The sequence below is a fragment of the Nasonia vitripennis genome (genome assembly GCF_009193385.2).
Source record: "Nasonia vitripennis strain AsymCx chromosome 4 unlocalized genomic scaffold, Nvit_psr_1.1 chr4_random0004, whole genome shotgun sequence".
NCBI lineage: Eukaryota > Metazoa > Arthropoda > Insecta > Hymenoptera > Pteromalidae > Nasonia > Nasonia vitripennis.
In genome coordinates, this window is record NW_022279639.1 from 1,660,801 (window position 1) to 1,688,227 (window position 27,427).

Below are 27,427 nucleotides of genomic sequence, written 5' to 3' on the forward strand. Positions count from 1 at the left end.
ATATGTATATACATAAATAAAAAAAAATACTATTTGATAGATCTGAATTTGCTCAACCCACCCACGTTATTATTTTAATTTGCCCCGCCTTGGTTTTTATAGGAAAAATGAAAATAAAAAATTGAAATATTTACAACTTTGGAATACTCTAAGCGAGCATAATAATAGACTTGTAATATGGCAAAAAATTGCTCAGGGGCTACTTCAATTTGCCCTGTAGCCGTATATCAAAAATATTCAATTATTATTATGTAAAAAATAGAAAAACGATTACAGATTATTACTCCCTGAATTCCGACATTACAGATTTTTCGTTGCAACTGCGTCACTATTCTGCGCATGGTTCGCTGTCGTGTCCAATACGAGAAAACTTTTCAAATCCACTTACGTTTATAATAATATAATTGATTTACGTTGCACATGTCACAATAATAATATTACTAAACCAAGCATGTCCCAATCATATGTTACCATATGTTAGTTTGATGGATCAATATAATTCTTATATCTCCGTTATTTTATAAAATAAATCGGTGAAAAACCTCTTTTGATAAACACAAAAAAGAACTCATCGATTTATTTTGTACATTTTTAGAGAATTGAGGATGACTAGGTTTCTCTATCTTCTACGCTCCCTAATAGGAGATAAGGTAGGGAAAGGCGAACGGACCAGGTACAAAGAATAAAGACAATGCTGAGAGCTGATTGTGACTAGATTGTAATTATTAATGTACAAGATGTCTAGGTCTGTTCGACCCGGCGGCCAGGCCGTAACTGATTCACGAAAGTGACAAAGCTTCTAAGCTCCCCTCGCGCTCGCCACGTCGTGGTGCTCCGCTAGGCGGCGCGTCGGGCCGCATGTGGTGGTAGGAGGGGACCGCCACAGCTACTCCCCAACCAGTGACAAGGGCGGACTTCCCGAGGAACAATGATGAGGTTCCTGTAGAGGAGGCCCTGCCTGAAAGGGAGGCTGCGGATGCGTGACGTGGCGCCTGTGCTGATGAGGGCTGCTGAGCCCGGATGAAGCGAGGGTGCGGACGATGGTGATGGTGGTGGGCCAGAGTCGCCAGGTCCTTGGCTGGATGGACTTGGGCCCAGAAGTATGTCCGCAGAAGTCTATAGCCGGTGATGCCGAGTTGTAAATAAAAAAAAGATGTCCGCCTGGGTTGCAGTGTCCTCGTCCGGAGGTTGATGCGCAGCGTCCAGGTGTCGTTAGCGGAAGGCCTGAGGAGTGAGAAGGTCACCCTCAGGGATGACCTTGGTGATGGTGATGCTGTGGCCGACGACCTGGAGCCCTGGGTTGTCGGCGTTGAAAGGCGTACTTCGCTGAACATCCTCGGGTACCTAATATGCCAGGACGTCGGTGCCGAGGATGCGGTTGAAGGTGACGCTGCGTGGTGGACTGCTGCTGCCCGGTCGACGATCAGCTATGCCGCTTGGTGACGTGCTAACGCCGACAAATGTTGCATTAGCGATATACTTGTAACCGTCGTCGAGATTCTGGCATTTCGAGCCGCTCGCACAATCTTGGAGCTGGCAGAACTTCATCTCCTAACAGTTCTTGCCAGTGAAACCACTAGCACCAGTAGAAGTCATTCCAGGTAAAGTGCCGCTGTGGAATCAGGGGTTGGAAGCGCAGACGTTGTCCGAGACGACGCCCTTGAGAACCTTTCTTTGGTCAAAGCTCACGTTGCCAAATTGAACAAGAGTTAAAATGTCTTTCGCCTAAAAAATTAAATCCATCAGTTATCGATTGTCATTCAAAAAATTGTACAATTTCGAAAATTTGAAATATACCTTTAGAGGGAAAAACTTGACGACCATGGTCTCAACGGCGTTAGATATCTGTACATCCTGGATGACACCCTTGAAATTGACCTGAGGTACGTGCGTAACCTCCATCAATCTACTATCAATCTGCCTAATGTATCTCGACACTTGAGGTAATCCTCCCAAGAAAAGTACAGTAACATTCAATTGTCCATTCGCACTGATGGTCTTCCTAAAGTACTCGATATCATTAATATTCACCTGAACGAGCTTCACATTTCTGATAACCTGAATGAGATGACTATTTCCGTCATTCAGCTTGGCACCTCCGACGGTGTACGGCTCAGCTCCATTAAATTGTATCCTCACAAATAGCTCGCCTCCCTCGAGCAGCGCACTGATGTGTATCTTTTCCTTCGCGTCGGACGACGGTGCACTAGGTTCAGCTCCCAAATAGAAGATATCTCCTCGTTCTTCTCTCGTCCTGATGAACATGGAAATGTCGACGATGGAGCGAACAGCTTTTCTAGCCGGATTGGAAACGCGAACGCTCACGTAGCCATTGCTGATGTTTTCGTAGCCGAAGGTAGCTACGGTTATATTGTGCTGGCAGGTCTAGCCCAAGTAGTTGCGTTCGCACTTGCAGGAAAAATCGCGTCAACGGTCCGTGCAGTGGCCGTTGTTTTTGCTGGTTTGGGGCACATTGAGCCTCGTGCGGACAGCTTTTGTCGACATTCATTATCTCAACGTGTTTAGAGTTGGTGCCCGAGTAGATCTGCAATAGCAAAATGATTTTCAGCTTTCCAATAACTTTAAACATTTAATACGTGAAAACGAATTCTGTATCTGAAGGCACTCACCGTTGATAATTACGCATCTTCGATACAAGCAACAAAGAAGCATCAAAGAAAGGCGGTTCATGCGTATGTTTTCTCAGATACGTCGCCGTACTCTCGCTGTAAGTTGTGGAAAACGAGGTGTATGTAGCATTGGCTCCTTCGCTCAAATTGATCGGATAGATCATTTGCTCTTCGTTAGACGAGATGACAAGGTGCATCGAGTTGATGGCCATGAAGACCTTCTGACAATTCGAGTTGTTCAATCTACTACCGATAAATACGTCGTTCCACTTGTTCAGTAAACTCGAGTGAAGATTGAGCTTGCCACCAACGAGCTGGAGCATGCAATAGATGAAAATAGGTTGGACCCTTGCCAATATATCAATGGAACGATAACTGAAAATAAAATTAAATATTTTCTGTTATTGTGCTAGTTCCTTGAATCTATTAATAAACATAAATTTCAAATTTATATAATTATTTTTTATACATTAAAACTCACTTGAAGATGCTAAAAAATCATAAAATTAAACATCTCCACATGGAGATTGAGCCAAATCTTCACAAATCATCAGTCTTTTAACTAGAAGCGCTTTTTTAAAACAGTCAGCTTCGTACCTTAATGTACGGATATTTACACTTTCCAGGTCCATATCTTTAGTTTGCAGGTAGTTATGAATAACAGAAAATCTTTGGGCCTCTGTCAAATAACACTGCTTTATCTTCATCTCTTCTGCTTGTAATGCGATTACTTAGCGATGCAGTAAAGAATGAGTCTGGCAGGAGGTCCAAAACCTTAGAAGTAAATAAAAACATTTTTAGTAACTTTAAGAATGATTAAATATGTTTATTAAAATTATAATAAGAACAAATTGATAAAGAAAATATGTTTTATAAATAAATTTAAAAATGTTCTTTAAACACACTTTCCGTAGGCATAAATGTATTTATTTCAAAATTTAGTACGGTAAGTAGGGAATTTTTTCAGAACCCTTTTCAATGCTAAGTATGCGTATTTACTTGCATACTAGCTTAACAAAATATTCCCTTACAACAATATTAATGAGTAAATTGAGGCTACCTTACAAATTTACCTTATACAGACTAAATTTTTTTGAGTTTTTTAGTGTGAACTCAAAAAGTCCTCGATGAAGCCAGCGTCAAAAGATGACAATGATGGTTCCTTACGTAGAAAATTGTTATTTCGTAATCACGTAGGGAGATCTCTGAAAAATAATGCAAAATATATTAATATGTCAATATGCTCTTATAAAAAATTACCTATCTTTTCTCTCGTATGTTGGAAATTCTGTTAGAAATACCGTAAGTCTTGAACTAAAATACTATCCACTCATCAAATTTTCTACGATTTTGACATATTATTAACAATTACTTGAAATGTGGAAATGACTTTGTGTTAAAAGTACTTATGGAAAAATTCGTATATACTACAGTTTGACTAGTTTGAGGTTATGTTACATTATTTTGTGGCGCCACCCATCAGCTATAACAAGTAACATCAACATTCAAAAATCTTTCGATTAATCCATCGAGATGTAGGCATATTGCAAGTTCAAATTCGTACTAATTTCGAATTTATAGAAAAACAAAAGACAAACAATTAATTTTAATACTTGTTATTCAGGACTAGGTTATTGCAGCACATGTTCTAAAATATGTAAAAAGTATAGATAATGCACTAAAATGGTTGGTCGAAAAGTTGCAATTTCTTCTGAAGAGATATTAGAAAAACTAAAAGAATTTGAAATTTATGAGAACAATGAATTGATTGCTCGGAAAGATAAATTGTGGAAGGAAGTGTGTGCGAGTTTAAATGATTTGATTAACCCTGTTAATTTATATAATTTTGTTCATCAAGATAGACACAACATTCTGACTTATTATAAAATACACAAGGGGTTAAGAGAACAGATTATTGGCAAAAATGATCATGAAATAGATGATTTAGATTTATCAAATATTGATGAAGATGTACAAGTTACACCAAGAAAACGAAAAATTAGTTGTAAAGAAGATAGGGACTATAATGACTGTAGTGGTACAGATGAAATTGAAGTTCCGAAAAAGAAAAAGAAGCTGATAAATAAGTGTAATAAAAACAAAATAACATTTGATATCCTTTTACCGAGTGATGAATGGTGTGCAATACGTCCAATCGAAAAAGTTTATTTAAGTGGGCGCAAAGCTGAATCACTACAAGAAGGTTGTACTTATACAGTTAGAAAATTAATATGGGATTGTAAAAAATTACCATGTGCTTATAGCTTTGATCGATACACTGTAGGTGATAATTATGATGCTTACATAAAAATAGACGGACATTGTACTGAATGTGAATCACAGATTAATCTTGTATGTGATAAGCCTGTATTAGATGAGCCTGTAACGTTTACTGTCAGCACCATAGATGCAAGGGCAATACCTCATTCAAAAAAAAATTCGTTTGCAAAAATCAGCATAAACCAAAGTAGAAAAAGAAGTTATACAAACACTACCTAAGCAATGGAGGAGTGATAAGGCTAGAACAGAAATGAATGACGATGATCCTGAACCAGCACATTTGTACAAATTGTCTAAGCTTCAAAACGCCAGGCAAGATGCGAAAAATAAAAAATTAGGTATAAAATGTGGAATAAATGTATTTGATTCACTGACTGAAATAAAAATCAGTTATGAATTTAACAAATTTATTAGAGAGATTGGATACGATAAGTTTCATTTCATTACTGGTCACCACAGCAAATCAGTATCAATAATGATATCTTAAATAAATTGGATAATCCAATATCGTTGGATGCTACAGTATCGATAACACTAAAAGTTAAAAGACCTGGTGGAGATTCAAGTGACGTTTATCTTTCAGTTATGGTCACGCACATCAATAACATGATTGTGCCTCTGACGCAGGCTATGTCTGAGAAGAACGATACTTGTTTCTACACATATTGGCTACAGACTTGGATACAATCTGGGGCACACAAACCCAGAACAATAACAACTGATATGGGTAAAGCAATACAGATAGGTGCTTGTTTGGCATTTAACTCAATGACTTTTGATGCATACAATGATCTATGTCTAGAAATTTTACTTGGTAAAAGAACATCTGTGGATATTCCAACACAGATGAGAACCGACGTAGCTCATGTAGAACACGCAGTAACCAGATGGCTTTGCTTCTCAACTGCAAATTCAAAAGTAAAATTATTGTATATAAAGTCTGTTGGATTTATGACTACTATAGAAAATTTAGAACAGTTTGTAGAATGCTTGTAATGTGTTTATATTGTTGCGTACAGTAAAGTGAACAATGAAAGTTGCCAAATAGCTATCAATTATCTAGTTGCAAGGATAGAGAGTTTCAACTTTGACGCAAATATTTCAAAAATACATGAACTGAAGGACAATGTATATGATCCAACAGCCTTAACAGAAGAAAATCCTGATCAGAAATGTAAACTAACTTACATTTTATTGAAAACATCAAGAAAGATCTATTAACCGTAGTTAATAAGGAAAGAGATTCTGTTGGAGCTCAGAGTAACGACTATCACTTGCCAGATTTTGCCAACTGATTTGTTAATTTATGTCAAGAGTTTGTATGTTGGTCAAGTGTAATGAACAAATATTTTAATAATCCTGATGCTGTAGCGACTTCAGCTCGATCCGAAGCATATTTTGGAGAGTTAACACTTGCCTTAGAAAATATTATGCGAGAGGACAAACTCTTTGTCATGCATGCAAGAAATATTTATGCTGACATGAAATTAGCCCGAGCTGCTTTAAATAATTTGATAAACGAGCAATGTGTTACAAGGGAGCCTAGAGTAAACAGCAGTGCTGAACATTTGCATGCTGTGGAAAGATGGAAGAACAAATATTCAAAGATGAAACATGAAGATTTTTTAAATAATTTCACTATTGTGTCAGAAAATAATGAAACGGATAATTGCTTTGACAATAAAACAGTTATACCATTTCAAGAAGAAATTGTGAGAGGAGAGATTTTACAAGAAGTGGTTGTACGAGAAGAGATTGTATACACCTTTGAGAGTATGCATACTTCTGATCAAAATGATGTCAAAGAATATATTTCGCTAGGAGACCATGACTACACACATTTTAGAAATGGCATGGAACTACACTCTTCATCATTACAGAGTAATGAAAAATGCACAGCACAAGATTTGCTTGGCAATCAATGCATTTCCAATCCAACAAAAAAAAAATCCAAGAAAAACAACGAGGAATTCATGTTCGCCCAGATAAAGAAATCCGCCTGCGTCTCCAGCGACCAGATTCAAAAGGAGCAAAAGATAAAAAAAGAAACATTCAAAATGGAAACCAACAGCCAGAAAAAGCTATGAAATGAAAAAAGTTATCGTTTACAAATACCTGTGGCTTTGATTCAATTACAGAAATCCTGAGTATTGTTTGCTGTAATATCACAGATTTCAGAAATTTTATTGAAAATAGTGTACATGATCAAAAAGCTAAAAAATATTTATGTTATGCGAGTACGGTAATAAAACACTCAATCTCAGGAACAAATACTGTATTGTATACTAACCGTGCCCATTTGTTATACTCATTATTTAATGTTGTAGTTAACACTGGTGTCATAAACTATGAGGTTAACGTAACTCGCTTGTTTGAATTATTGATGAATTCATATGATTGTACAATGCTAGTGGGATATTGCAGTCTATGTCAACACAGAGAAGAAAATAAAGTATTGACTATTCCACTACCAGATTTGAAAATTGTTTGGTCATACCAATATAGAAACTTTGAACAAGAAATAAATAATTATTTCAGCGATAAAAGTTTTGTTTGCGAAAATTGCAGGGATATAACTGTTTTGGGTCAATACACATTAGGGCCTATATATGGATGGACCTATATTAGGACTATATATGGATTGATGCAGATGAGGCATACAGAGTATCAACTTATGAAAATCGATGCAGCAAATATGAAATCAACATTAGACCAAGTACCCACACGAATTACTGTTAAAGAAGAATCATTTACTTTATGTGGCATTGTAAATTATATACCACCTCTGGATGAATATGGGCTTGGTCATTATGTTGCATATTGTAGAATGAATGGCAATTGGATTGAACGGAATGATCTGGTTAAATTCAAAGAATCAGTACAAGCACACTTGAAAGACGTTAAAATAAGTGGAATTTTCTATGTAAAGAGTCAAAATATTTAGGATGCATTATATACAGGGTGGACCATTTTAATCTATTATGGGAAATATCTCAGATTTATGGTTGGATACAGAAAACGTTTTAGACAACTTTGACCTTGAACTTGTTTTTGAAGGTCATTTCAAGGTCAAGATAATTTTTTTAAATTATATAATAGGAATTTTTAATTTTAATTATAATTATATAATTTTAATTATATAATAGGAAGACCTACTTTTGACTCCGGATTTGAAAAGTGCAGAAAATTTTACGTTCAAAATGATATTTTGAACAAGGTCACGGAAGGTCATATGAAGGTCAAATTTACGAAAATTGTTAAATAATGTGTGTTAGCTCGGAATAACGGTTGGAAACATCAAAATGTTTTTAAAAAACGTTGTCAAGGGTGGAGAGTTTCACTTTCTGGTTGCAATAACCTTGACCTTGCATTTGGTTCTCAAGGTTATGTCAAAGTGATTTTTCAAGCGAGAACCCCTGCTTTTGATCTCCGATTTGGTAAAAATAAGAGAATGCCCATTGGAAATGCCAAGCAAGGTAATGGTAAGGTCGTGTCAAGGCCAATTTACTGTGCACTTCAAAAGTTAAAAATAAATATTTGAAGGTCAAAAGACATCAAAGACCTTGAACATCTGTCTAATTTTGAGGTAAAATTAGCCTAAAATATCAAAAAATTACATGAAATCCATTTATTTTTTTAAGACAAATCTTTCTCACTTGGTATTTTACATTTTTTAAAAGATAGAAAATCAGCCAAGTAGCTATGACTTTCTCAAAGCTTTTTACATCCTATTTTTAGCGTTATCCAGAAACAACGACGTGGACATTATAGGATGTTTCCTTTGGGGTGCTTTATTACAGTGAGTTCCCCTTGCCTCTCACTGGGGTGCTTGTTTAACGTGAGTCCCCTTGCCTCTCACTGGAGTGCTTGTTTAACGTGAGTCCCCTTGCCTCTCTCTGGGGTGATTGCTTAACGTGAGTTCCCTTGCCTCTCACTTCTAACCATTGAGTATGTGCTCAAACTGACGACCGTTTGCGTCGATACAAAGTTGAATTCTTCTCAAAAAATGTCTTACCGTGGAAAGCAAGACATTTCCTGGAATTTCTGCACAAGCTGTTCGTATGCGTTCCATCATGTCTTCTCGTGTCGTTGGTTGCTGTTCGTAACAAGTGAAGTTAGGTCAGGCGAGTTAGGAGGCCATGCAACTGGACCTCCACGTCCAATCCATTGGTTTGGGTACCGTTCGTTAAGAAAGGTTCACCATCAAGGTGCACCATCCAATTGCACCCACATTCTTTGCCTGGTCTCTAAATCGACATCTTCAAGCAAGCCAGGTAAATGGTCTCTCAAAAATTCCAAAAAATTGTGTTGGTTGACATTACCGTTAAAAAAATAAGGACCAATTACATATCCATTTACAATTCCACACCAAACGTTTAAACTCCAATGATGTTGATTATCAACTGTTCTGTGCCAAAATGGATTCACATCTGACCAGTAATGACAGTTATGTTTGTTTAGTTCCCCAGTGTTTTTAATAGTTGCTTTAAAACTGATAAAACACTGATTGACTGCGAGAACTGTTAAAACACCTCGGCACTCTCCTAAAATCATAATCATGTCCACAATTTCATTTGGGGGTAATCAGCCATTTTATACCTTGATTAGTATTTCCAACGGGCATTCTCTTATTTTTACCAAATCGGAGATCAAAAGCAGGGGTTCTCGCTTGAAAAATCACTTTGACCTTGACATAACCTTGAGAACCAAATGCAAGGTCAAGGTTATTGCAACCAGAAAGTGAAACTCTCCACCCTTGACAACGTTTTTTAAAAACATTTTGATGTTTCCAACCGTTATTCCGAGCTAACACACATTATTTAACAATTTTCGTAAATTTGACCTTCATATGACCTTCCGTGACCTTGTTCAAAATATCATTTTGAACGTAAAATTTTCTGCACTTTTCAAATCCGGAGTCAAAAGTAGATCTTCCTATTTAAAAAAATTATCTTGACCTTCAAAAACAAGTTCAAGGTCAAAGTTGTTGGTACCAAAAGTTGACCCCCTTTGACCTCTACAACTTTTGTCTAAAACATCTTTCTGTATCCAACCATAAATCTGAGATATTTGCCATAATAGATTAAAATGATCCACCCTGTATATGGTTAAAAATAAGTAAAAACCTTATAACTTACTCCTAGCGTGCAATTATTTTCCAAATAACAGCTCCAAAATAATCGCTCCATAAGTAGCAGTTTCGTTGTCATCAGTCATCACAGAACTAAAATTGTAGGTTAGGTTAAAAATCTAATCTATTGCTGCATGCCTTGTTATATGAAATTTTCAACTGTAGAGGGCGATATGTGTTCCATATTTTTATAATAAGTAAATATTTGAATTTTATAACATTTTAGATAATAATGTAATTCAAATTAAATAAATATAACAAATTTCTTTTATGAAGATTCAAAAATAGGTAATATTTAATGAAAGATTAATATTATAAAAGTAGATAAGAGTTGTATGGTCTTAATGTTGTGAAAGCCAATATTTATTTAATAAAAAATATATTTGATGATAATGGGGTTTGAATTTTTTATATTAATACTTAATCCTAATCCCAGAAAGTTGTAGCGTACAATCAGCATCCATGTTGATCTCATAAATTAACAATAATCATTTGACAGCATACTGTATGTCTGTTTCACTTGTGGATTCGGCCAAGAACTGCAAAGTAAATATGTGTAAACCATCGGTCAAAGTGAAAAATGAGTTATTATTTCAAAACTACATAAAAATATAAAATTAAATACCTTTATAGAATAATCATCGAAGAATTCGAATCCACGAAGCTCACTTTGAAAATTTATTTTGTGCATATCAAACAAAGCTTTTATTTCTTTTTTTTCTCTCGAATTTGACATCTATATGGCATCATGAGATCTAGTAATGAGTTGTGATATTCCTTGAAATCATCTTGGAACAGAGCTTCTAAAATTCTTTGTTTAGTACCAAAGATTTTTTAACTCTCTGTCAAAGTTGCGATTAAGTTGGAAAAATAAGAAAATGGCGGCGATTTACGCATTAAAATAACTAAATCAAAAAATTATAAAAATTTATTAAAAGAGTCACAATTAAATGTATCCTTGTAGATTAGTACTCACTAGTATTGGCTGTCCCCGAGACAGCCACATTTTTCTAATTGATCAGTATATAACTTAACTTATCTTAAGATAAGTAAGCCCTTTATTGACCAAAAAAAATGTTGTTGCTTCATTATGATGAAATATAATAAACTGGACTTTGGTTGATTGATCTCAGTTCTTTTTTATCTGTTATTTTGTTGCGGAATATATCAAACTCGTCTAACCTTTTACTTTTTTAAAAGTTAATTTTTTAGTCCTTTTTTAGAAAATTTTTTTAGGTATTCCATATTTCTCCTAAAAATATAATATAAGCATCTTTAGCACCTTTTGACCATAGTTCTATTGTAACATTTTTATCACTAACATGAAATCACTGATTGTTCTAATATACTATCCTTAAATGATTTCTACACCTAGACACCAAAGCCAAGTGCGAACTACCTAGACCTCGTCATCAGCCACCCTGTCCTCGTATGATGTATCTACCTAGAAATAAAAAACCACGGAGCGCACCACCTAGACTTTGTCATCGGCCACCCTGTACACCTAGACGCCGTTCCCGTATGATTCATTTACCTAGACACCAAATACCACGGAGCGCACCATAGACCTCGTCATTGGTCACACTCTACACCTAGACACCGCCCTCAAATTATTTTTACACCTAGACACATAAAACCACGAAGCGCACCACCCAGACCTCGTCATCGGCCACCCTGTACACCGAGATACCGCCCTCGAATGATGCATTTTGCTAGACATAAAAAATTACGGAGCGCACCACCTAGACCTCCTCATCAGCAACCCCGTACACCTAGACACCGCCCTCGTATGATGTATTTACCTAGACATAAAATATTACGGAGCGCACCACCTAGACCTTATTATTGGCCACCCCGTACACCTAGACAACGTCTTCGAATATCCATTTATCGTATCCATTTATACCTGCACAAATAACTAATTGCAGCATTCCTTTGATATCGACCAAAACTGCGAAATTTATCTTGTGATATGAATGAATACTTACAGCATTCGTCATTATATATCACGAACACAAAACTTCAAAAAAACGATTATATCTGCACGAGTAATTATTGGTAGTGCTCCCTTTTATGTAAATGGAATCTGCAGATAACATTTTGTGATATGCAAGAATACATAAATCGTCATTTTATATTCACAAACAAATAACTTAAAAAAAAAATTATATCTGCACAAATATTTAATTGCAGCATTCCTTTCATCTGAACCAATTTTAAAATAATCTTTATTCATCCATTTGTATGTGTGTGTGTGTGTGTATATATATATATATGTGTGTGTGTGTGTGTGTGTGTGTGTGTGTGTGTGTGTGTGTGTGTGTGTATATATATATATATATATATATATATATATATATATATATATATATATATATGTCAATACATGTCAAAAATATAAAAAAAAATTAATTAATTGCGTCTATTTTTTATCATATATAATTGTTTTATCAGCTTCCAATCTACCTAGACTAAATATTGAAAATGTTTTTTTAGTAGGTATGTATATTTTTATTATATGTACCTGTCTTTACCAATCAATAGTTTTTTGTTTATAAAATACATCAAGTTTTGTGGAATAAATGCAAAAAAATCCGGACGGACGGACAAACAGACATTTTTCAAGTTTTTTCACTGCTAAAAACTAATTGAAATTTGATATATGCGATATTTTTTTCGGTAACTTGAAATATTCTAGAAAGATGTAATATGTTTACGGAAATTCACGCTACTTGTCATAAAATGCATACCTAAGTTATAATTATCGTCGACTTTTGCTAACAATATGTAAGTCGTTCAGAGTAGTTTTGCTATAGTATTTCAATGTTATGTATGTAATCGTTAAAATAATAATTGAGCTACATGCAAAAAGGAAATATATATATAGGATATATAATTTCTTTGTATTTTAGATATAAAAATATTCCGCTAAGTATCGTGTTCAATTTGGCGTTGATTTGCGACGCGAATGTAACAGTAACTCATGAGCCATACCTTTGCACACATTTCAGTAGTAGGGGCTAGGCTGCTACTGCGCCAGGCGACCTTCGCGCCACTGAATACCGGCCGATGGTAATAGGGTTCTGTTTTATCAATAAAGAGCACTGTTTTACCCGCGGGATCCTGCACTGTTTTACCCATGAAGAACACTGTTTTACCCGCTGGATGGGGGCAGCCCGCGTCTAGCTGTACGTCGCCGATGGGCCCCCACACATAATAGTGAAGTCTTAAAGTGATTGTAAAGGAATAGAGGTTAGGATTGATAAATAAAAACATGAGTAATTTTTATTTTTTAGTTTATTGACAAAAAAATTTCAGTACAATAATGATAGAGGTAGTTATTTGTAAATCTCAGAATCTCTTGTAACCTCGATGCTCTGGCATAGACTTTGTGTTAGTGGAATATTTCTTATAAAGTATTTTTCCACTGTTCACTTTTACTAGTAGGAGTAGAACAAGGTTCTCCACGATAAGTATTACATTGTTTATCATCTTGCACTCTTCTAGCGCTTTTATCCTCCTTAATAGGTGTGTACGGAATGATATTTCGACTCATTTTGAGATCCATCCTGACTGATGGTTTAAGATGATACTGATTCGATTGCTTGTTCCTGCAAGCTTTATATAGTTTCATACAAATTTATTAATATCACTGCTTATTGGATTATACTTAACAATGCGATCATGTAGAATCAGACAATACGCTATAGTGTTCGCGGGTATATAACGCTTACATTCAAATTTAAGACGTACGTCTACAGCTGCCTGTTTGAGTGACTCGTTTTGTTTAGAACAGTGGATAACTATAAGTGGAACATTTGTAATGAATTCTTCTTTGCTTAAAAAAGGATCTATTACAATTCTATCAGAATAATACGCATTTTGGAAATTAGCATACATATCGTAAAGCATGGCAAACTGATTGTTTAAAATATCAAGATTCAGGTTTCCATACGAATAGCTCTGAGAGTTAAGGAAAAGTTTGCCATTACTAATATCACAATGATCAAAATTACTAGCATTTTGTCTTCGTACACCTTTTCACCCTGTTTGAATACCGAGAATGATAAAACGTAGTTTCTCCAGCTGATTTGATGTTTTCACAGTCCATACATGTTGCGTGGTTGTTGGAAGTACTGGATACTCATACAACTTCAATGAACAAAGACTCATCGAAATCGGTATCTCTAAAATAAAATTGACTTTCAAAAAAGTAAAAGGTCAGGCGAGTTTGATATATTTTGCAACGAAATTACAGATAAAAAAACTGAGATCAATCGAACAAAGTCAACTTTATTATATTTAATCATAATAAAACAAAAAAATAGTATTGTTCAATCAAGGGCTTACTTAACTTAAAGTTAAGTTATTTGTTGATCCATTAGAAACAACTCTCAAGATACTTACTACGTAACTTGCCATGCCCTTTTTATTGTACTTGTGGTGTTTGTATCACGTTCTAATAGATAAAAAAGAATGTTAGTTGTTCACCAGAAAAACTCAAACTATACTATACCTCTCTCTCTCTCTCACTCTCTTTCTTCCCCGCTCGGAGAGGGGGCACGCCGCATAAGTAAGTATATAGCTATACTATGCCTCTCTCTCTCTCTCTTTCTCTCACTCTCTCTCTCCCATAGCTATACTATGCCTCTCTCTCCTAGTGCTCGGAGAGGGGGCACACAGCATCAGTAAACAACGTATACAGCTATACTATGCCTCCCTCGAAATACTTCTCTGTCTCTCTCGCACGTTATCTCTCTTTAACTACAAACAGTGCGGCGTGAGCGTCTACTGTAGTCCTCTACGTGTTTATCATGTCGTTATTTTCTTTTCTTATTTTTCGTAATTTTTTTATGTTCTCATTAATTAACAATGAATTGTGAAAGTGATTCAGCAGAATTTGAGGATACTAATGGTGAAGTCAGGTTAGTACCAATGTTATATAGGTATTATACTACGTTTTTCAAAACAAATGCCTTTACTATGGTTCAATACAAACAATAATTACTAAATTCAGTTTGCTTATATACTATGATTTTATACAAACAAAAATTACTAAATTTCGCCAAAGTTTAGCGACAAATCAAAACACATGTTATTTCTCGGTTGACTGTATTTGTATATGCATCGTATGTGTTTACCAAGCCGTGCGCGTCATCCACAAGAAATACAGCAAAATAATTAATTTCAAAATCCATATCAGCAGCTTAACGAATGTACACAGCCACAATATATTTATTATCATGGTATGGACATTCCTTCTGACGGAAATTGTTTCTTCTACTCTGTCATAAAAGTTATGCATCTCTCAATATCCTCAATCTCATAACAGCCAGTTGGAAGTTCAACTATTTCTTGTCAAACGTAAAACTTATTGCAATTTGTGTCAACGTTTGGTATAGAATTAAAATTCAGCAACTCAACAAGTCCTAGACTGTATTGTTTGTCCGGATCCAGTTCTATTGGAGGAAAATAGTGTATCTAGAGGATTGAGGAGGTGGTGGAAAGGCTTAGAGTTATCGACTCGATAACCATCTTGAGCAGACTAATTCAAATCGGTAGCTGATTTCTTTTTATATAAACAGAAATTTACCTTACGATTGAGCTGATTGCAGAGAAATTTGAAACAGAGATGCCCATAGATAAAAGTTGAAAATTCTTGATATCTCTGGTAATTGTACTTAACTTGAGATACTTTCAAGATCTCTATATTTCTAAATCAGCCATAATATAAATTTTTAGAGCAACTTGTCGAGCCTTTGGAGGGAATTGAGTACTTACCCTTTTAGTGAGCACGATCTTGTCGTATCACCTGATGAAGCTCGACCAAATTCAATTTTTGTTTTTGATGATATTGCTTGTGAAAAGTAGTGTCAAAGCTTTTTACTGCATGGGTAGGCATAAAAGTGTAGATTGCTTTTATTTACCAGTCGTATGCACAAGTACCGAAACATTTAGTGCGCGATAATGTCAATTTGTTGTTAATTTTTCGACAAGATGATACGAATTTGAAACATGTTTACAACGATCACGTTAATACAGATATGACATATCAACGTTTTAAAGATATTTGCTCAAAGTGCTGGAATGATGGCAATCATAGTTTTCTCGTCACAGGCAAAGATTGTCATATTAATGATGGCCGCTATATAACAGGTTTTGATCGGTTTGTAATAACTATACAGAATACGGAAGAAATTTAACACTCAGTTATAGAGACTCTAAACTATCAAGATGTCTGATTTTAATCAACAAACTACAGTCCTACGTGAAGTTGGGAAAGCTCGAAACGCTGTGAAAAGAAAGTATGATTTATTAAAATTACATAAATTAAAAGTAGAAAAAAATTTGAACGATTCGTTCAAACCGATTGTGAAACCTCTAGAAAAGCTCATCGAAGTAAGTGAAAGAAATTTATCACCGGCAGTAGTTAAAAAAAAAGAAAAAAGAAGATAAAATTCGAGTGGATTAGCAAAAAAGATGAAGATGATGACGACGATGGTGGTGGTGGTGATGATGATGATGATGACGATGGCGACAGTGATAATGCAGACGATAATATCGCAGAATCAGCTTTTGAATCAGCTGTAGGCGATTCAGCTATTTCAGATCAGGAAGAAACCATCACTAAAGATTATGCTGATGATTTCTATGATGAAAAAACTGATATGAGCGATAGTGTTAAAGAAAACGTTCAGTTGTTGCTTAATGAACAAGTAAAAACCGTGAATACAGTATATGGAGTGCGATAAATGAGGAATGGTTCACTCATGATTTGAAATAGCCTTATTAATTTCGAAAACGAAAATAATATTGTCATAGGTGATAAAGAGTATGATAGAGCTTCAGGTTTAATTGAGTTATTGTTTAAGAAATATCCTGATGATACTTTAATCACTGATAATGACAAGAAAAATTATGCTACAATTTTAAAAGATACAAATGCACACAGAAAATACAATAATGGAGAGGAAGATATTCGTGAAAATATAAGTCAGAAGTATACTAATTTTGTAAGTAAAATTTTCAAGATTGGTAAAAGTGAAAAAGGACTTATGTCATATATGATTGCTCGTAGAAATACTCATACCAATTACATTTATTGGGATGATCCAAACGAGCTTGTCGATCGTTTAAGATTACTTTTAGCTGAAACATCTGTTGGCAATAATAACCATAAAAATGAGCATTGATGTGTTTGGACGTCGATTGGTCCACGCAGACGCATCTCGTGAACCTCCTGGACTAGGATTCAAGCTGACTTGTAATGTAAATTTTGATTTAGAGAATCGAAAACTGTGCAATGTCGCCGATGCTAAAGAGCAAGATGATGCTGTAAATCTAAAGTGTGTGAAAAATTGAGCAAACAAAGAGGTGACAAAATTGTTGAAGATTTTCGAGCTGTTGAGAGTGTGTTAAATAATAAAGTTGTGAAAATTAAGTATGAATTTGTTAAGATCAATAATACGCTATCAGATTTGCAAGGGAAATCACAAATTTTAGATTCTGTAGTAAATAATCTCATAAATCAGCATAAAAGCAGGACTGGTGGAGGAACTTCATAAATCTGCTAAACGTTATTATCCACGTCTTTCTTTTCTCGTTAAAGATATCGACGAAACTTGACAGGCAGATCTTGTTGAAATGATTCCGTATGCAAAGCAAAACAACGATTTTTAGCACCTGCACACTGTCATTGTCGTATTTTCAAAGTATGCTTGGACTGTTCCAGTAAAACAAAAAACTGGAAAATGTGTAGATCAAGCTATGAAATCGATACTTTTGAAAAAAAAAAAAAAACGAGTACCTAAGAATTTACAAACAGATCGTGGAAAAGAATTTTACAATAAAGATTTTCATGAACTAATGAAAAGTTATAAAATTTATCTATACTCCACTTATAGTAATCTGAAAGCATCAATTTGTGAACGTTTCAATCAAACTCTGAAAGGCAAGATGTGGAAGTTATTAAGTCTACGTGGCACATACAAATGGCTGGACATTTTACAAGATTTAACTTTGCAGCATAATAATAGTCGACATAGAACAATAGGAATGAGACCTGCACAAGTGAATAGAGGCAAAGTCAATCATATACTTAATCGAATTAGAAAATCAAACATAATTCTGTTTAAGCGATCCAAATTTAAAGTTGAAGATAAGGTACGTGTAAGCAGAAACAAGGAGGTTTTCTATAAAGGCTATATACACCCAATCGGTCAACTGAAGTCTTTACAATAACGCGAGTTTCACCCACAAAACCCTACACTTATCATCTCAAGGATTATCAAGACAAGCTAATAGCTGGAGGATTCTACAAGGAAGAACTTCTCAAGACTAAATATTCTGATGTCTATCTGATTAAGACGGTTTTAAAGAAAAGTGGGAGTAGACTTTATGTAAAATGGTTAGGTTTTGACAATACTCACAATAGTTGGATAAATAAAAATGATATGTAAAAACACAAATAAATTTTAATTACTCCTAATAGCTGTTTATTGTTAATTTATTTTACATTTCCTTCAATTTTTTCACAAGTACTGGCATTATAATTTCATTTGTTTTGACAATTCTTCGCCTAAAACGTTCCCGATCACGTGCTGCCTCCTCCCACTTTCCACATCGAGCTTCATGATGTGCTAATTCCCATGTGTACATCAAGTGGATGATTGCCTCTTCCTTGAATCGTACACACTTCTGTTGGCTAGAATCAAACACTTGTAAATTAAATTTTGTGTGTAAAATATATGTAGTTATAATTTGAACTCAACCATTTTGCTGTATGTTGTAATGCCCCCAGGCAATCGTATCAGTACTATTCTCTTGAAGGAATCTCTTGTCGTCATAAGGATTGAGAGCAATCTTTCTCTGTCTAATAGTCTCAACGTTATGAAGTTTCGATCTTATGGCATACTGCTCGTGACTCTGAATGCATGAATTTTTTAAACAGTCCAAGTAATCATTAAATTCAATGGTTTTCTTCAGGGACCGTTTCGAAACGAAACAAAACAAAATATTTTATTTAGTTTCGTTATGTTATCCAAAATAATAACTTAATTATTAGCAATTTTGTTTTGGTTTGCACAAACGAAAACGAAACTAAAACGATTTTTCAAAAACGTTATTAAGAATCGTTATTTAATGTTTAGTTTCATTTTTCTACTAAAAACATAATTATGGTCTTGTTTTTGTTACGTTTTTAAGATCTAAAACTAATAAAGTTTGCATTTAAATTTAGTTTTTAAACAAAATCTTAAAACATAAAGAATTTGATAATCCTTTTGATGTGACTCGAAAAATTGAAAACTTTTAGAAATGAAGCACGTACTTTTATAGCTGCTTCAAGGACCACCCCTTCATTCTACATGACACCTATCCCTTTTATTTGATAGCACACGGAGAAAAAAAATTAGGAATGATTACTATGCGTCCTAGTAAGGTGTCCTATGATGTATAGTAATTCAAAACCAATAAGAGTGCTGCTGAGACCTATACATGTATCGTAATGAGTTTCTTCTTAAAAATTGAAAAAGAGCATGCAATTAATAGCTTTTCAATTTTTTGTACATAAAAAAGCCGTAATATCTTAGAAAAATCCCTTGGTTGGTTGATATTTTTACGTCAACATGTTTGTGAGAATATTATATTGGCCCAAAGTCGCAAATACGTTGTGCACCCAAAACTAAATTATGTTTTTTGACCTTGTGCGATGAACCAATTATTTAATCTGACGTAAACTCGCATTAATTCCACTTCTGAAATAAAACACATTATTAAGTTTCATTAAGTGTATAAAATATTATATATTATTTATCATGTATATCGAAGACTCAGGGTACGAGTTTAGTAGCTTGTGCATTGTATCAATATATAGAAGAGAGTCGTCTACTGCCGTACACCTGCATTTTAAATGGATAATTGGGTTGAAATAAACAAATAATATAAAAAGCAATAAAAACCATGTGAAATTATATTAAAAATTATATTTCAAAAACATAATTAATATTATGGAGTTTCGCAGAGGGATATATTTTAATGCAACGTGTGTTCGTCACTGAACGACATACAGTTTAAATTAAAAATGCTACGAGGTTCATATTGATTTATATGAACCTAATCTTTGAGAAAAAAATAGTATCAACACATAAACTTATCTGGCGAAAAAGAAATGAGCTCTGGAAAGTTATTTAGGTAACTATAAAAATCATTATCATATGAACCTCATATGAGTGCTCATATATATCGCACATGATTATTTTCAGCCGGGATACGTATATAAAACGGTTAAAAAATAGTATATTTTTTATATATAGAACGAAAATTACTTTTACATTAAATTGATGAAACTTGAAATTTAAACTATAAGTCGTACCTATTGTCAAAAAATAAAATATACGGAATTTTACGAAAAATAGGTAAATTTTTTATGGATATTTGACTTATAATTTTGCAGGAAAATTTTTTTTCGATAAACGGAATTCAGGAGCAATTGTTCTACGGGAAATTTTCTAACAAAATAAAATTATTTTAATTAATTTATTAAACATCCGCTAATTGTCATTTAAATAATAGTTTATTAATCTTCGTACTTAACGCTCAAATAATCATTAGTAATAGAAGTAAAAATGACTTAGGTGGTAAGATAATGAATTGTAAAGTTGAGGATTGATGTTCAATCTTGGGTTAGAGCAAATTTTGTTTTTAATTTTGTGTTTGCAGTTTCTTTACTTGCATTATCTATTAAATCATTTTTTATAATTATTTAGATGAAAATTGAATAATTTATTTTGATAATTATGAGTGATTTCTGATGTGATTTTTAACGCGATGTCTCATGTAAGAAATTACGCCAAATAGTCACGTGTGACATCAAGTGAGAAGTCAAGTGATTTTACACGTAATTAATCAAGTCATTAATCTCGTGATTTTTTTCGCCAGGGGGGAGGGGCTGCACATATCCTGTGAAATTATTGCGGTAAATTAGTTACTGGTTTGCGTTACAATGTTTCATATTTGCACACGATTTATAACAATTTTTCACATTTATCATTTCCGCTAGGGTTGCACCTTCTTGTCAATCTTGTTCTTTATGCCATAATGATGATGCATCGGAAGAATGTTTGTAGGCTTGTAATCTTAACATCATGGCGTACCACCCAAGTCTGTAGGGGATGACCTACTAGAATTACTGTCGTAGCAAGTGCGCACGAGTCATTGAAAGCGTGGCCAGTCTACGCCGACAGTACGATAACACTGCCACCACTTCTCTGCCTTTTCTCTGTTAACCCCTTCAGAGCGAAGACTTTCTGGTTGTCAGAAAAAATGTATAGTACACAGCTAAGTATACTGTACAGCGCTAGACGTATGTTTCGGGATAATCATGGTCGTAGCCATAAAATTCTGGTCGCGGTAGAGGAAACCCGAAGAGTGTCTAAGCGAATTCTTCCCAATAGCGCACTACTGCTGGAGGATTCGCCATAGTTCTGAGTTTCTGCATGCAGACCTGCTTTTCCCTGGCGAAAAATCACATGATTAATCACGTGATTATTTGGCGTGATTCATCACGTGATATATCACGTTTAAAATCACGTCAGAAATCACTCGTAAATTTTAAATATTTGTTTATTAAAATAAATTGTTTATTTTTCATCTAAATAATTATAAAATAGTTGATGATATTGATAATTCAAATAAATAAATCGCAAAAAATAGAAAAAAAATGTCCCAGACCAAGACTTGTACCCCTGTCCTCCATTTGACAATCAAATGTCTTACTACCTGCGCTATTTGTGCTGTTGCAAGTTTTAAATACCTAATCAAATCATACCAATACATAAAATATATTTATATTTATCACTTTATTAGTTTATATGGATACTGCAAGATAAATAATGGAAATTTCGAAAGTGTTTTTATTATTATTATAAATATATGTGCTATGCGTATAATGTATATAAAATAATAAATATAATTTTTTTTTGTGTATGATAAGATTAGGTGTTTGAAACTTGCAATAGCACAAATAGCTCAGGTAGTAAGACATTGGATTGTCAAGTGGAGGACAGGGGTTCAAGTCTTGGTCAGGGACATTTTTTTTCTATTTTTGATAAATCACGTGATATATCACGTGAGAAAACCAGTTATTTATCATGCGATTTATCGAGCGATTAATTGTACAATATTTTATAGCACTATCTGCATGAATCCGCTGTTACATCTATCCGCGAATATTTTATAGTACTGATAGCATACATTTTCACACTTATTGGTATGATAAGCAGTCCATTCTTGCACGGATGTGCAGCATCGGGGCAATAATGGACTACTAAAGGCACGGGTAGACGTGACATAATCGCGGATTAATAACATATTTTAGTTAAAGAACTTAACAACGATAGTTCCTTAATATACTAGATTTAAAAAATGCATCTTAAATGCAATCAAACGGTACGATCTAAACAATTGTTTCAAAGAATTACTGTATACATTAATTATTTTTTCAACAGAACTATATTATTTTTAGTAATAAAAAAGAAACAAAAATATTTTGTGTCTAAATTATATGGAATAGGACAACTAACTAAACAAAAACCTTTATCTATATTGAAAATTACTGGTCCCTCCTCAAACCAGAATATTACTTATTACTTTTCATTAATGACAAAATATTTATTTTACAGATCTAAATGAAAAAATAGAATGTGAAAAACTCTTGAACTCATCTGATGTTCAAAACCCTTCAATGTAAGTATCAATAGATTTAATACATATTTCATAATAACTAACAAGACAATTAGTGTTACGACGCTTAAAAATTGTCAGTTATTCTTTATCTTTGAAATTGCTTACCATCTCTGCTAATGATTGGAGATTAGAACACATTAAAATATTACAATAAAGCACAAATGTCGATTAAAATAAATTAAATTAATAGATTTTAATCGGCATTTATGCTCTATTTTAATATTTTAATCCGTTCTAATCTCCAATTGTAGGAATTACATGCACTATGCGTAGATTAATTTTTAGTAATACCACATAGTAAAAACATGTTCCATTCCATAATATTATTCATATTTGTTAGAAAGAATAGTAGTAATACTCATTTTAATTTTTTTTGTAAATTAAATACCACGTACTTATTACACGGTAATCGAGAGCAAACCACATAAATAGTTTTTCTATTTACGTGTGCAAAGTTCGATTTTACGAACACATTTGCGTTTGCAAAGTGTCACTTTCCCACACGCTTAAATGAGCATCCGAAAAAGTAGCTGAGCGTGCTCCTCTGTACGCACTCGCTTCACTCGTGCACAAATCTCCTCGCGCATAGGCGCACACTCGTTACTTTCCCGCATGCTCAACTACATTCACACATACTGTTCTAAGCACCTCGAATAGTGACACTTTGCACCCAAACGCGTCTGCAAAATCGAAAATTGTGCACATCAGTTGGAAGAATATCGTAAGATACTCGTACTCCAAGTAGGTGTACCCTTACTCCCTCTTGTGTCACCCTTGCTTCGCTCGGGCGTTAAACTCCGCAAGTGTGGGAAAGATTTACTTTGCGCACTGGTATCTTGATGTTCTATATATGTTTTAGAACGTAATAAAAGTACCTAATAAACCTCGCAGTAGTATGCAACAGGTTTCATTATAACTTTACATAAGAAAACAAAACAAGCAAAATTAACTATATTATAAGAAAGTTATATTTTAAATCGTTCATAGTTAATAATAATAAATAAATTATATTAGAGAAAATAATGACATAATCTTGTTTCTAATTGAAAACAAGGAAAAAATAGATTTGGTAGAAAAAAATTATGCCTGATTTTTAAATTGCATGACAAATAATATGATTTCATAACAATAAAATCATAACAAATCATAAATATATCTTAAAAATAATATTTTCTTATATAATTATTTCACATTATAGAAATCAAAGATGTCTGACTCAAAGTACACATCAATTTTCTTTTGCTGATGATATTGCTAACTCATTGGTTATTGATATATTTTATCTGAACAAAAAGACCCACAAAATAAATCAGAACATTTTGGGTGAATTAGCTACCGATAAAAATTTTGAAGAAGAGATTAAGATGACAATTAATGAGTTTCGTATACCTATATCGGACATAACTAATAATTTATTAGTCATATTTATTGATAGTAAAACCAGATTCTGGATTTGCAGTTAGAATATGTAATAGGTTAGTATATGTGAATGCAATTTCGTAGATAATATACTTTTATGCATAAACAAATCTGTTTTGTGATACAGATAATTATCTTTTAATCTTATATATTGTAATGGGGTGATTGGCGAACACCGTACGGCCACGAAGATGCCGTACGTCACCACGATCTCGACTCTATAACGCGTGTGGCTGTTCCCTCGATGTGAGCCGGGCGATAGCGCGCGGACGTTACCTGCAGAGTGCAACGCTATCGCTCGTGTGCTGGCTCGCCAATTCGTCAATACAAACGCATGGTGCGCCTGGTGCACCACACTTCCTCCGCGTATGACCGTAGGTCCTAACAGTGGACGAGGAGTTCGGGTTACTCGAATGACAAAGCGTGTGGTTTAGATAAAGAAAGCATCAGTATATTGTATCGTTTCAAAGTATTACAAGTGGTATTACACGGGCAGATATCTCACACGAAACCGGGCCAAAGACTCGGTGGCAGGGAGCCTCGACCTTCGACAGCTTCGTGTGGGAATTCGGAGAGTATATCACAACTTACTCGCTCGTTGACCGAACGCGGATGCCTCATCGTCTCGTGTCCACTACGGCGATTCCCAGGAATAGGAGCAAAGGTCTCTCTTGGAACTGGAGGCATCCCTCCAGTCGATGTCGGTACGACGTAGCCTTCTTGTGCGCCGGGTACGGTACGTGGTCCACGGATCGTTGACGGGTACGCGTAGGTGTTGACACGGCCGAAGCGAATTCAAGTCTGCCTCTCGCCCTCCCTCGCTCGCGAATCCAAGCCGTCGGCGCTGATCGCCGACGTCGTCTGCTACGGTTACTTGCCTCACAACGAACAAGCGCGCGTAAATACGAATATCTCACCGCTCGTTACAATATATATGTGTGTGTATATATATATATATATATATATATATATATATATATATATATATATATATATATATATATATATATATATATACACACAGGGTGTTTCATTTTAATCCGACCACGACAAAAAACCATGGAAAAACTAATTTTAACGAAAAATGACCTTAATAAAAGTTGAAGGGGGTAAAGGGGGCCATCGAATGACACAAACACCTATGACCTTGAACTTGATTTTCAAGGTCATTTGAGGGTAATTGTGATTTTTTTAAATAGGAACCTCTATTTTAGACCTTGGAATCGGATAGAGCGGAAAAAATTACGTCGCAAAGGATATTTTAAGTTTGCTTTGGTGACCTTGAGAAGGTCAATTCAAGGTCAAATAACAAAAAATCTGCTAAACAGCTGTTTGTCTGGTTTTATTTTACTGATGTCGAAAGATGACCATGACAAAAGTTGAAGGGAGCAAAAGGGGCCATCTAATGACACCAACACCTAAGACCTTGAACTCGATTTTCAAGGTCATTTGAAGGTCATTCCATTTTTTTAACGGGAACCCCTATTTTTGACCTCGGAATACGGAGCAGCGGAAAAAATTACGTCGCAAAGGATATTTCAAGTTTGCCTTAGTGACCTTGAGAAGGTCAATTCAAGGTCAAATAAGAAGTATCAGCCTAAGATTGTTTTCCTTTCAATTTTTTCGTAGAATTATCATTTTGTTATTGTAATAAACATTAAGAGAATAATTGACTTAAAATGTGATTATGCTTTGCTGACTTTAAAGCCATTTTGTAAGGTCAAAAGTGCAAAAATGCAATATCAAATGTTATGTGAAGTCCATATTTATATCCTAACTTTAGTGTTGCCCAGGAACAACGACGTGGACGTAATAGGATTGTGTTCCCTTTGGGGTGCTTGATTAGAGTGAGTCTCCTTGCCTCTCACTTTTATTATGTACAGATTTGAATGTAGGTGCCCAAAGACACCACCATTTTTTTGGATTCTATTCAGTTCTTGGGATGTTTTCGTAAGCGAATTTTTATCCTATGTTTAGCGTTACTCAGGAACGACGTGGACACAATTGGCTACTAATTTTCCTCATCGAATTTTGCCTGAATTTATTGTTGAAATAAATAATTTATTTTGTAAAGATGATTTTTCATGTTGAATTTTCCCGCGACTCATTGTTGAAATAGACAATTTTTTTAATAAGAGATCTCTTTTCATATGAATTTATCCTCTACTCATTGTTACTTACACTTAGTATTCAATAGTTTACTAGTTATTGAATAGTTATTGATTAGCCAAACTAATCAAATATCATTTGTTTAACATTTTCTCTTTTTCATTCATTGACCTTTATTTTTCTATTAAAATTTATTACTCATCGAAAGCTATCTAATTTGTTCAGTTTGGTAAAAACAAAATTTTTTATTGAATTTGTTATAAACTTTTAACAATGGCTGATTATCCAGCCGCTGAAAGGGTTGATATTTTATTGATTCTTGGTGAATCTAGACGTGATTATCGACAAGCTGCAGCCTTGTATCGAATTCGAAATCCCGATAGAAGACATCCAAGTCATACAACCATTCGTGAGATTTACCGTAGAGCTCAACAAGGGCAACTAGCACGGGTTAGAGAACGTCGTAATTGCAAAGAAGATGATCTTCGTGTAATGGTCGTTTTAGCAATGGTACATTTGAATCCCCACGTTAGTACCCGTGAAATTCAAAGGCAAAGTGGTATACCTATGGCTACTGCTTGGAGAATACTGAGAAGTCAACGTTATCATCCATATCATATTACTTTGACTCAGGATCTCACACCTGCTGATATGAGGTTAAGGCTACAGTTTTGCCAATGGGCACGACAAATGATTGCTAATGATCGTCACTTTTTTCAATACGTAATGTTTTCTGATGAAGCAAAATTCAAAAGCAATGGAGAGCTTAACCGACACAACTGTCATTATTGATCGAATGTTAATCCGCATTGGTACAGGCAGATAGATAACCAAAATCGTTGGAGTCTTGATGTTTGGTGTGGAATTGTTAACGGATACCTTGTAGGCCCATACTTTTCGATGAAAATGTAAATGGCCATAATTTTTTACAGTTCCTGAGAGAACGTCTTCCAGTACTTCTTGAAGAAGTAGATTTATACACAAGAGCAAGAATGTGGATTCAATTAGATGGAGCTCCTGCGCACTATGCTCGAATAGTTAGACAATATCTTAATCAAAATTACTGTGACAGGTGGATTGGACGCACTGGACGTGGAGATTTGGGTGTTCGATG

General features: G+C 34.6%; 1 protein-coding gene across 6 annotated transcripts in view; it reads left to right on the forward strand.

The window, feature by feature from the left end:
* The window catches only part of LOC103317188 (protein spire), a 598,612-nt gene that overhangs the window by 16,390 nt on the left and 554,795 nt on the right, over window positions 1–27,427 (forward strand). For 5 of the 6 annotated variants that reach the window (XM_031928197.1, XM_031928202.2, XM_031928200.2 and 2 more), the window contains exons 1-2: window positions 22,701–22,785; window positions 23,984–24,260. The gene's annotated coding sequence lies outside the window, so the exon portion shown is untranslated. Of the gene's footprint in view, window positions 1–22,700; window positions 22,786–23,983; window positions 24,261–27,427 lie in introns of those variants that run through there. The other variant, XM_031928198.2, reaches the window with a different exon arrangement.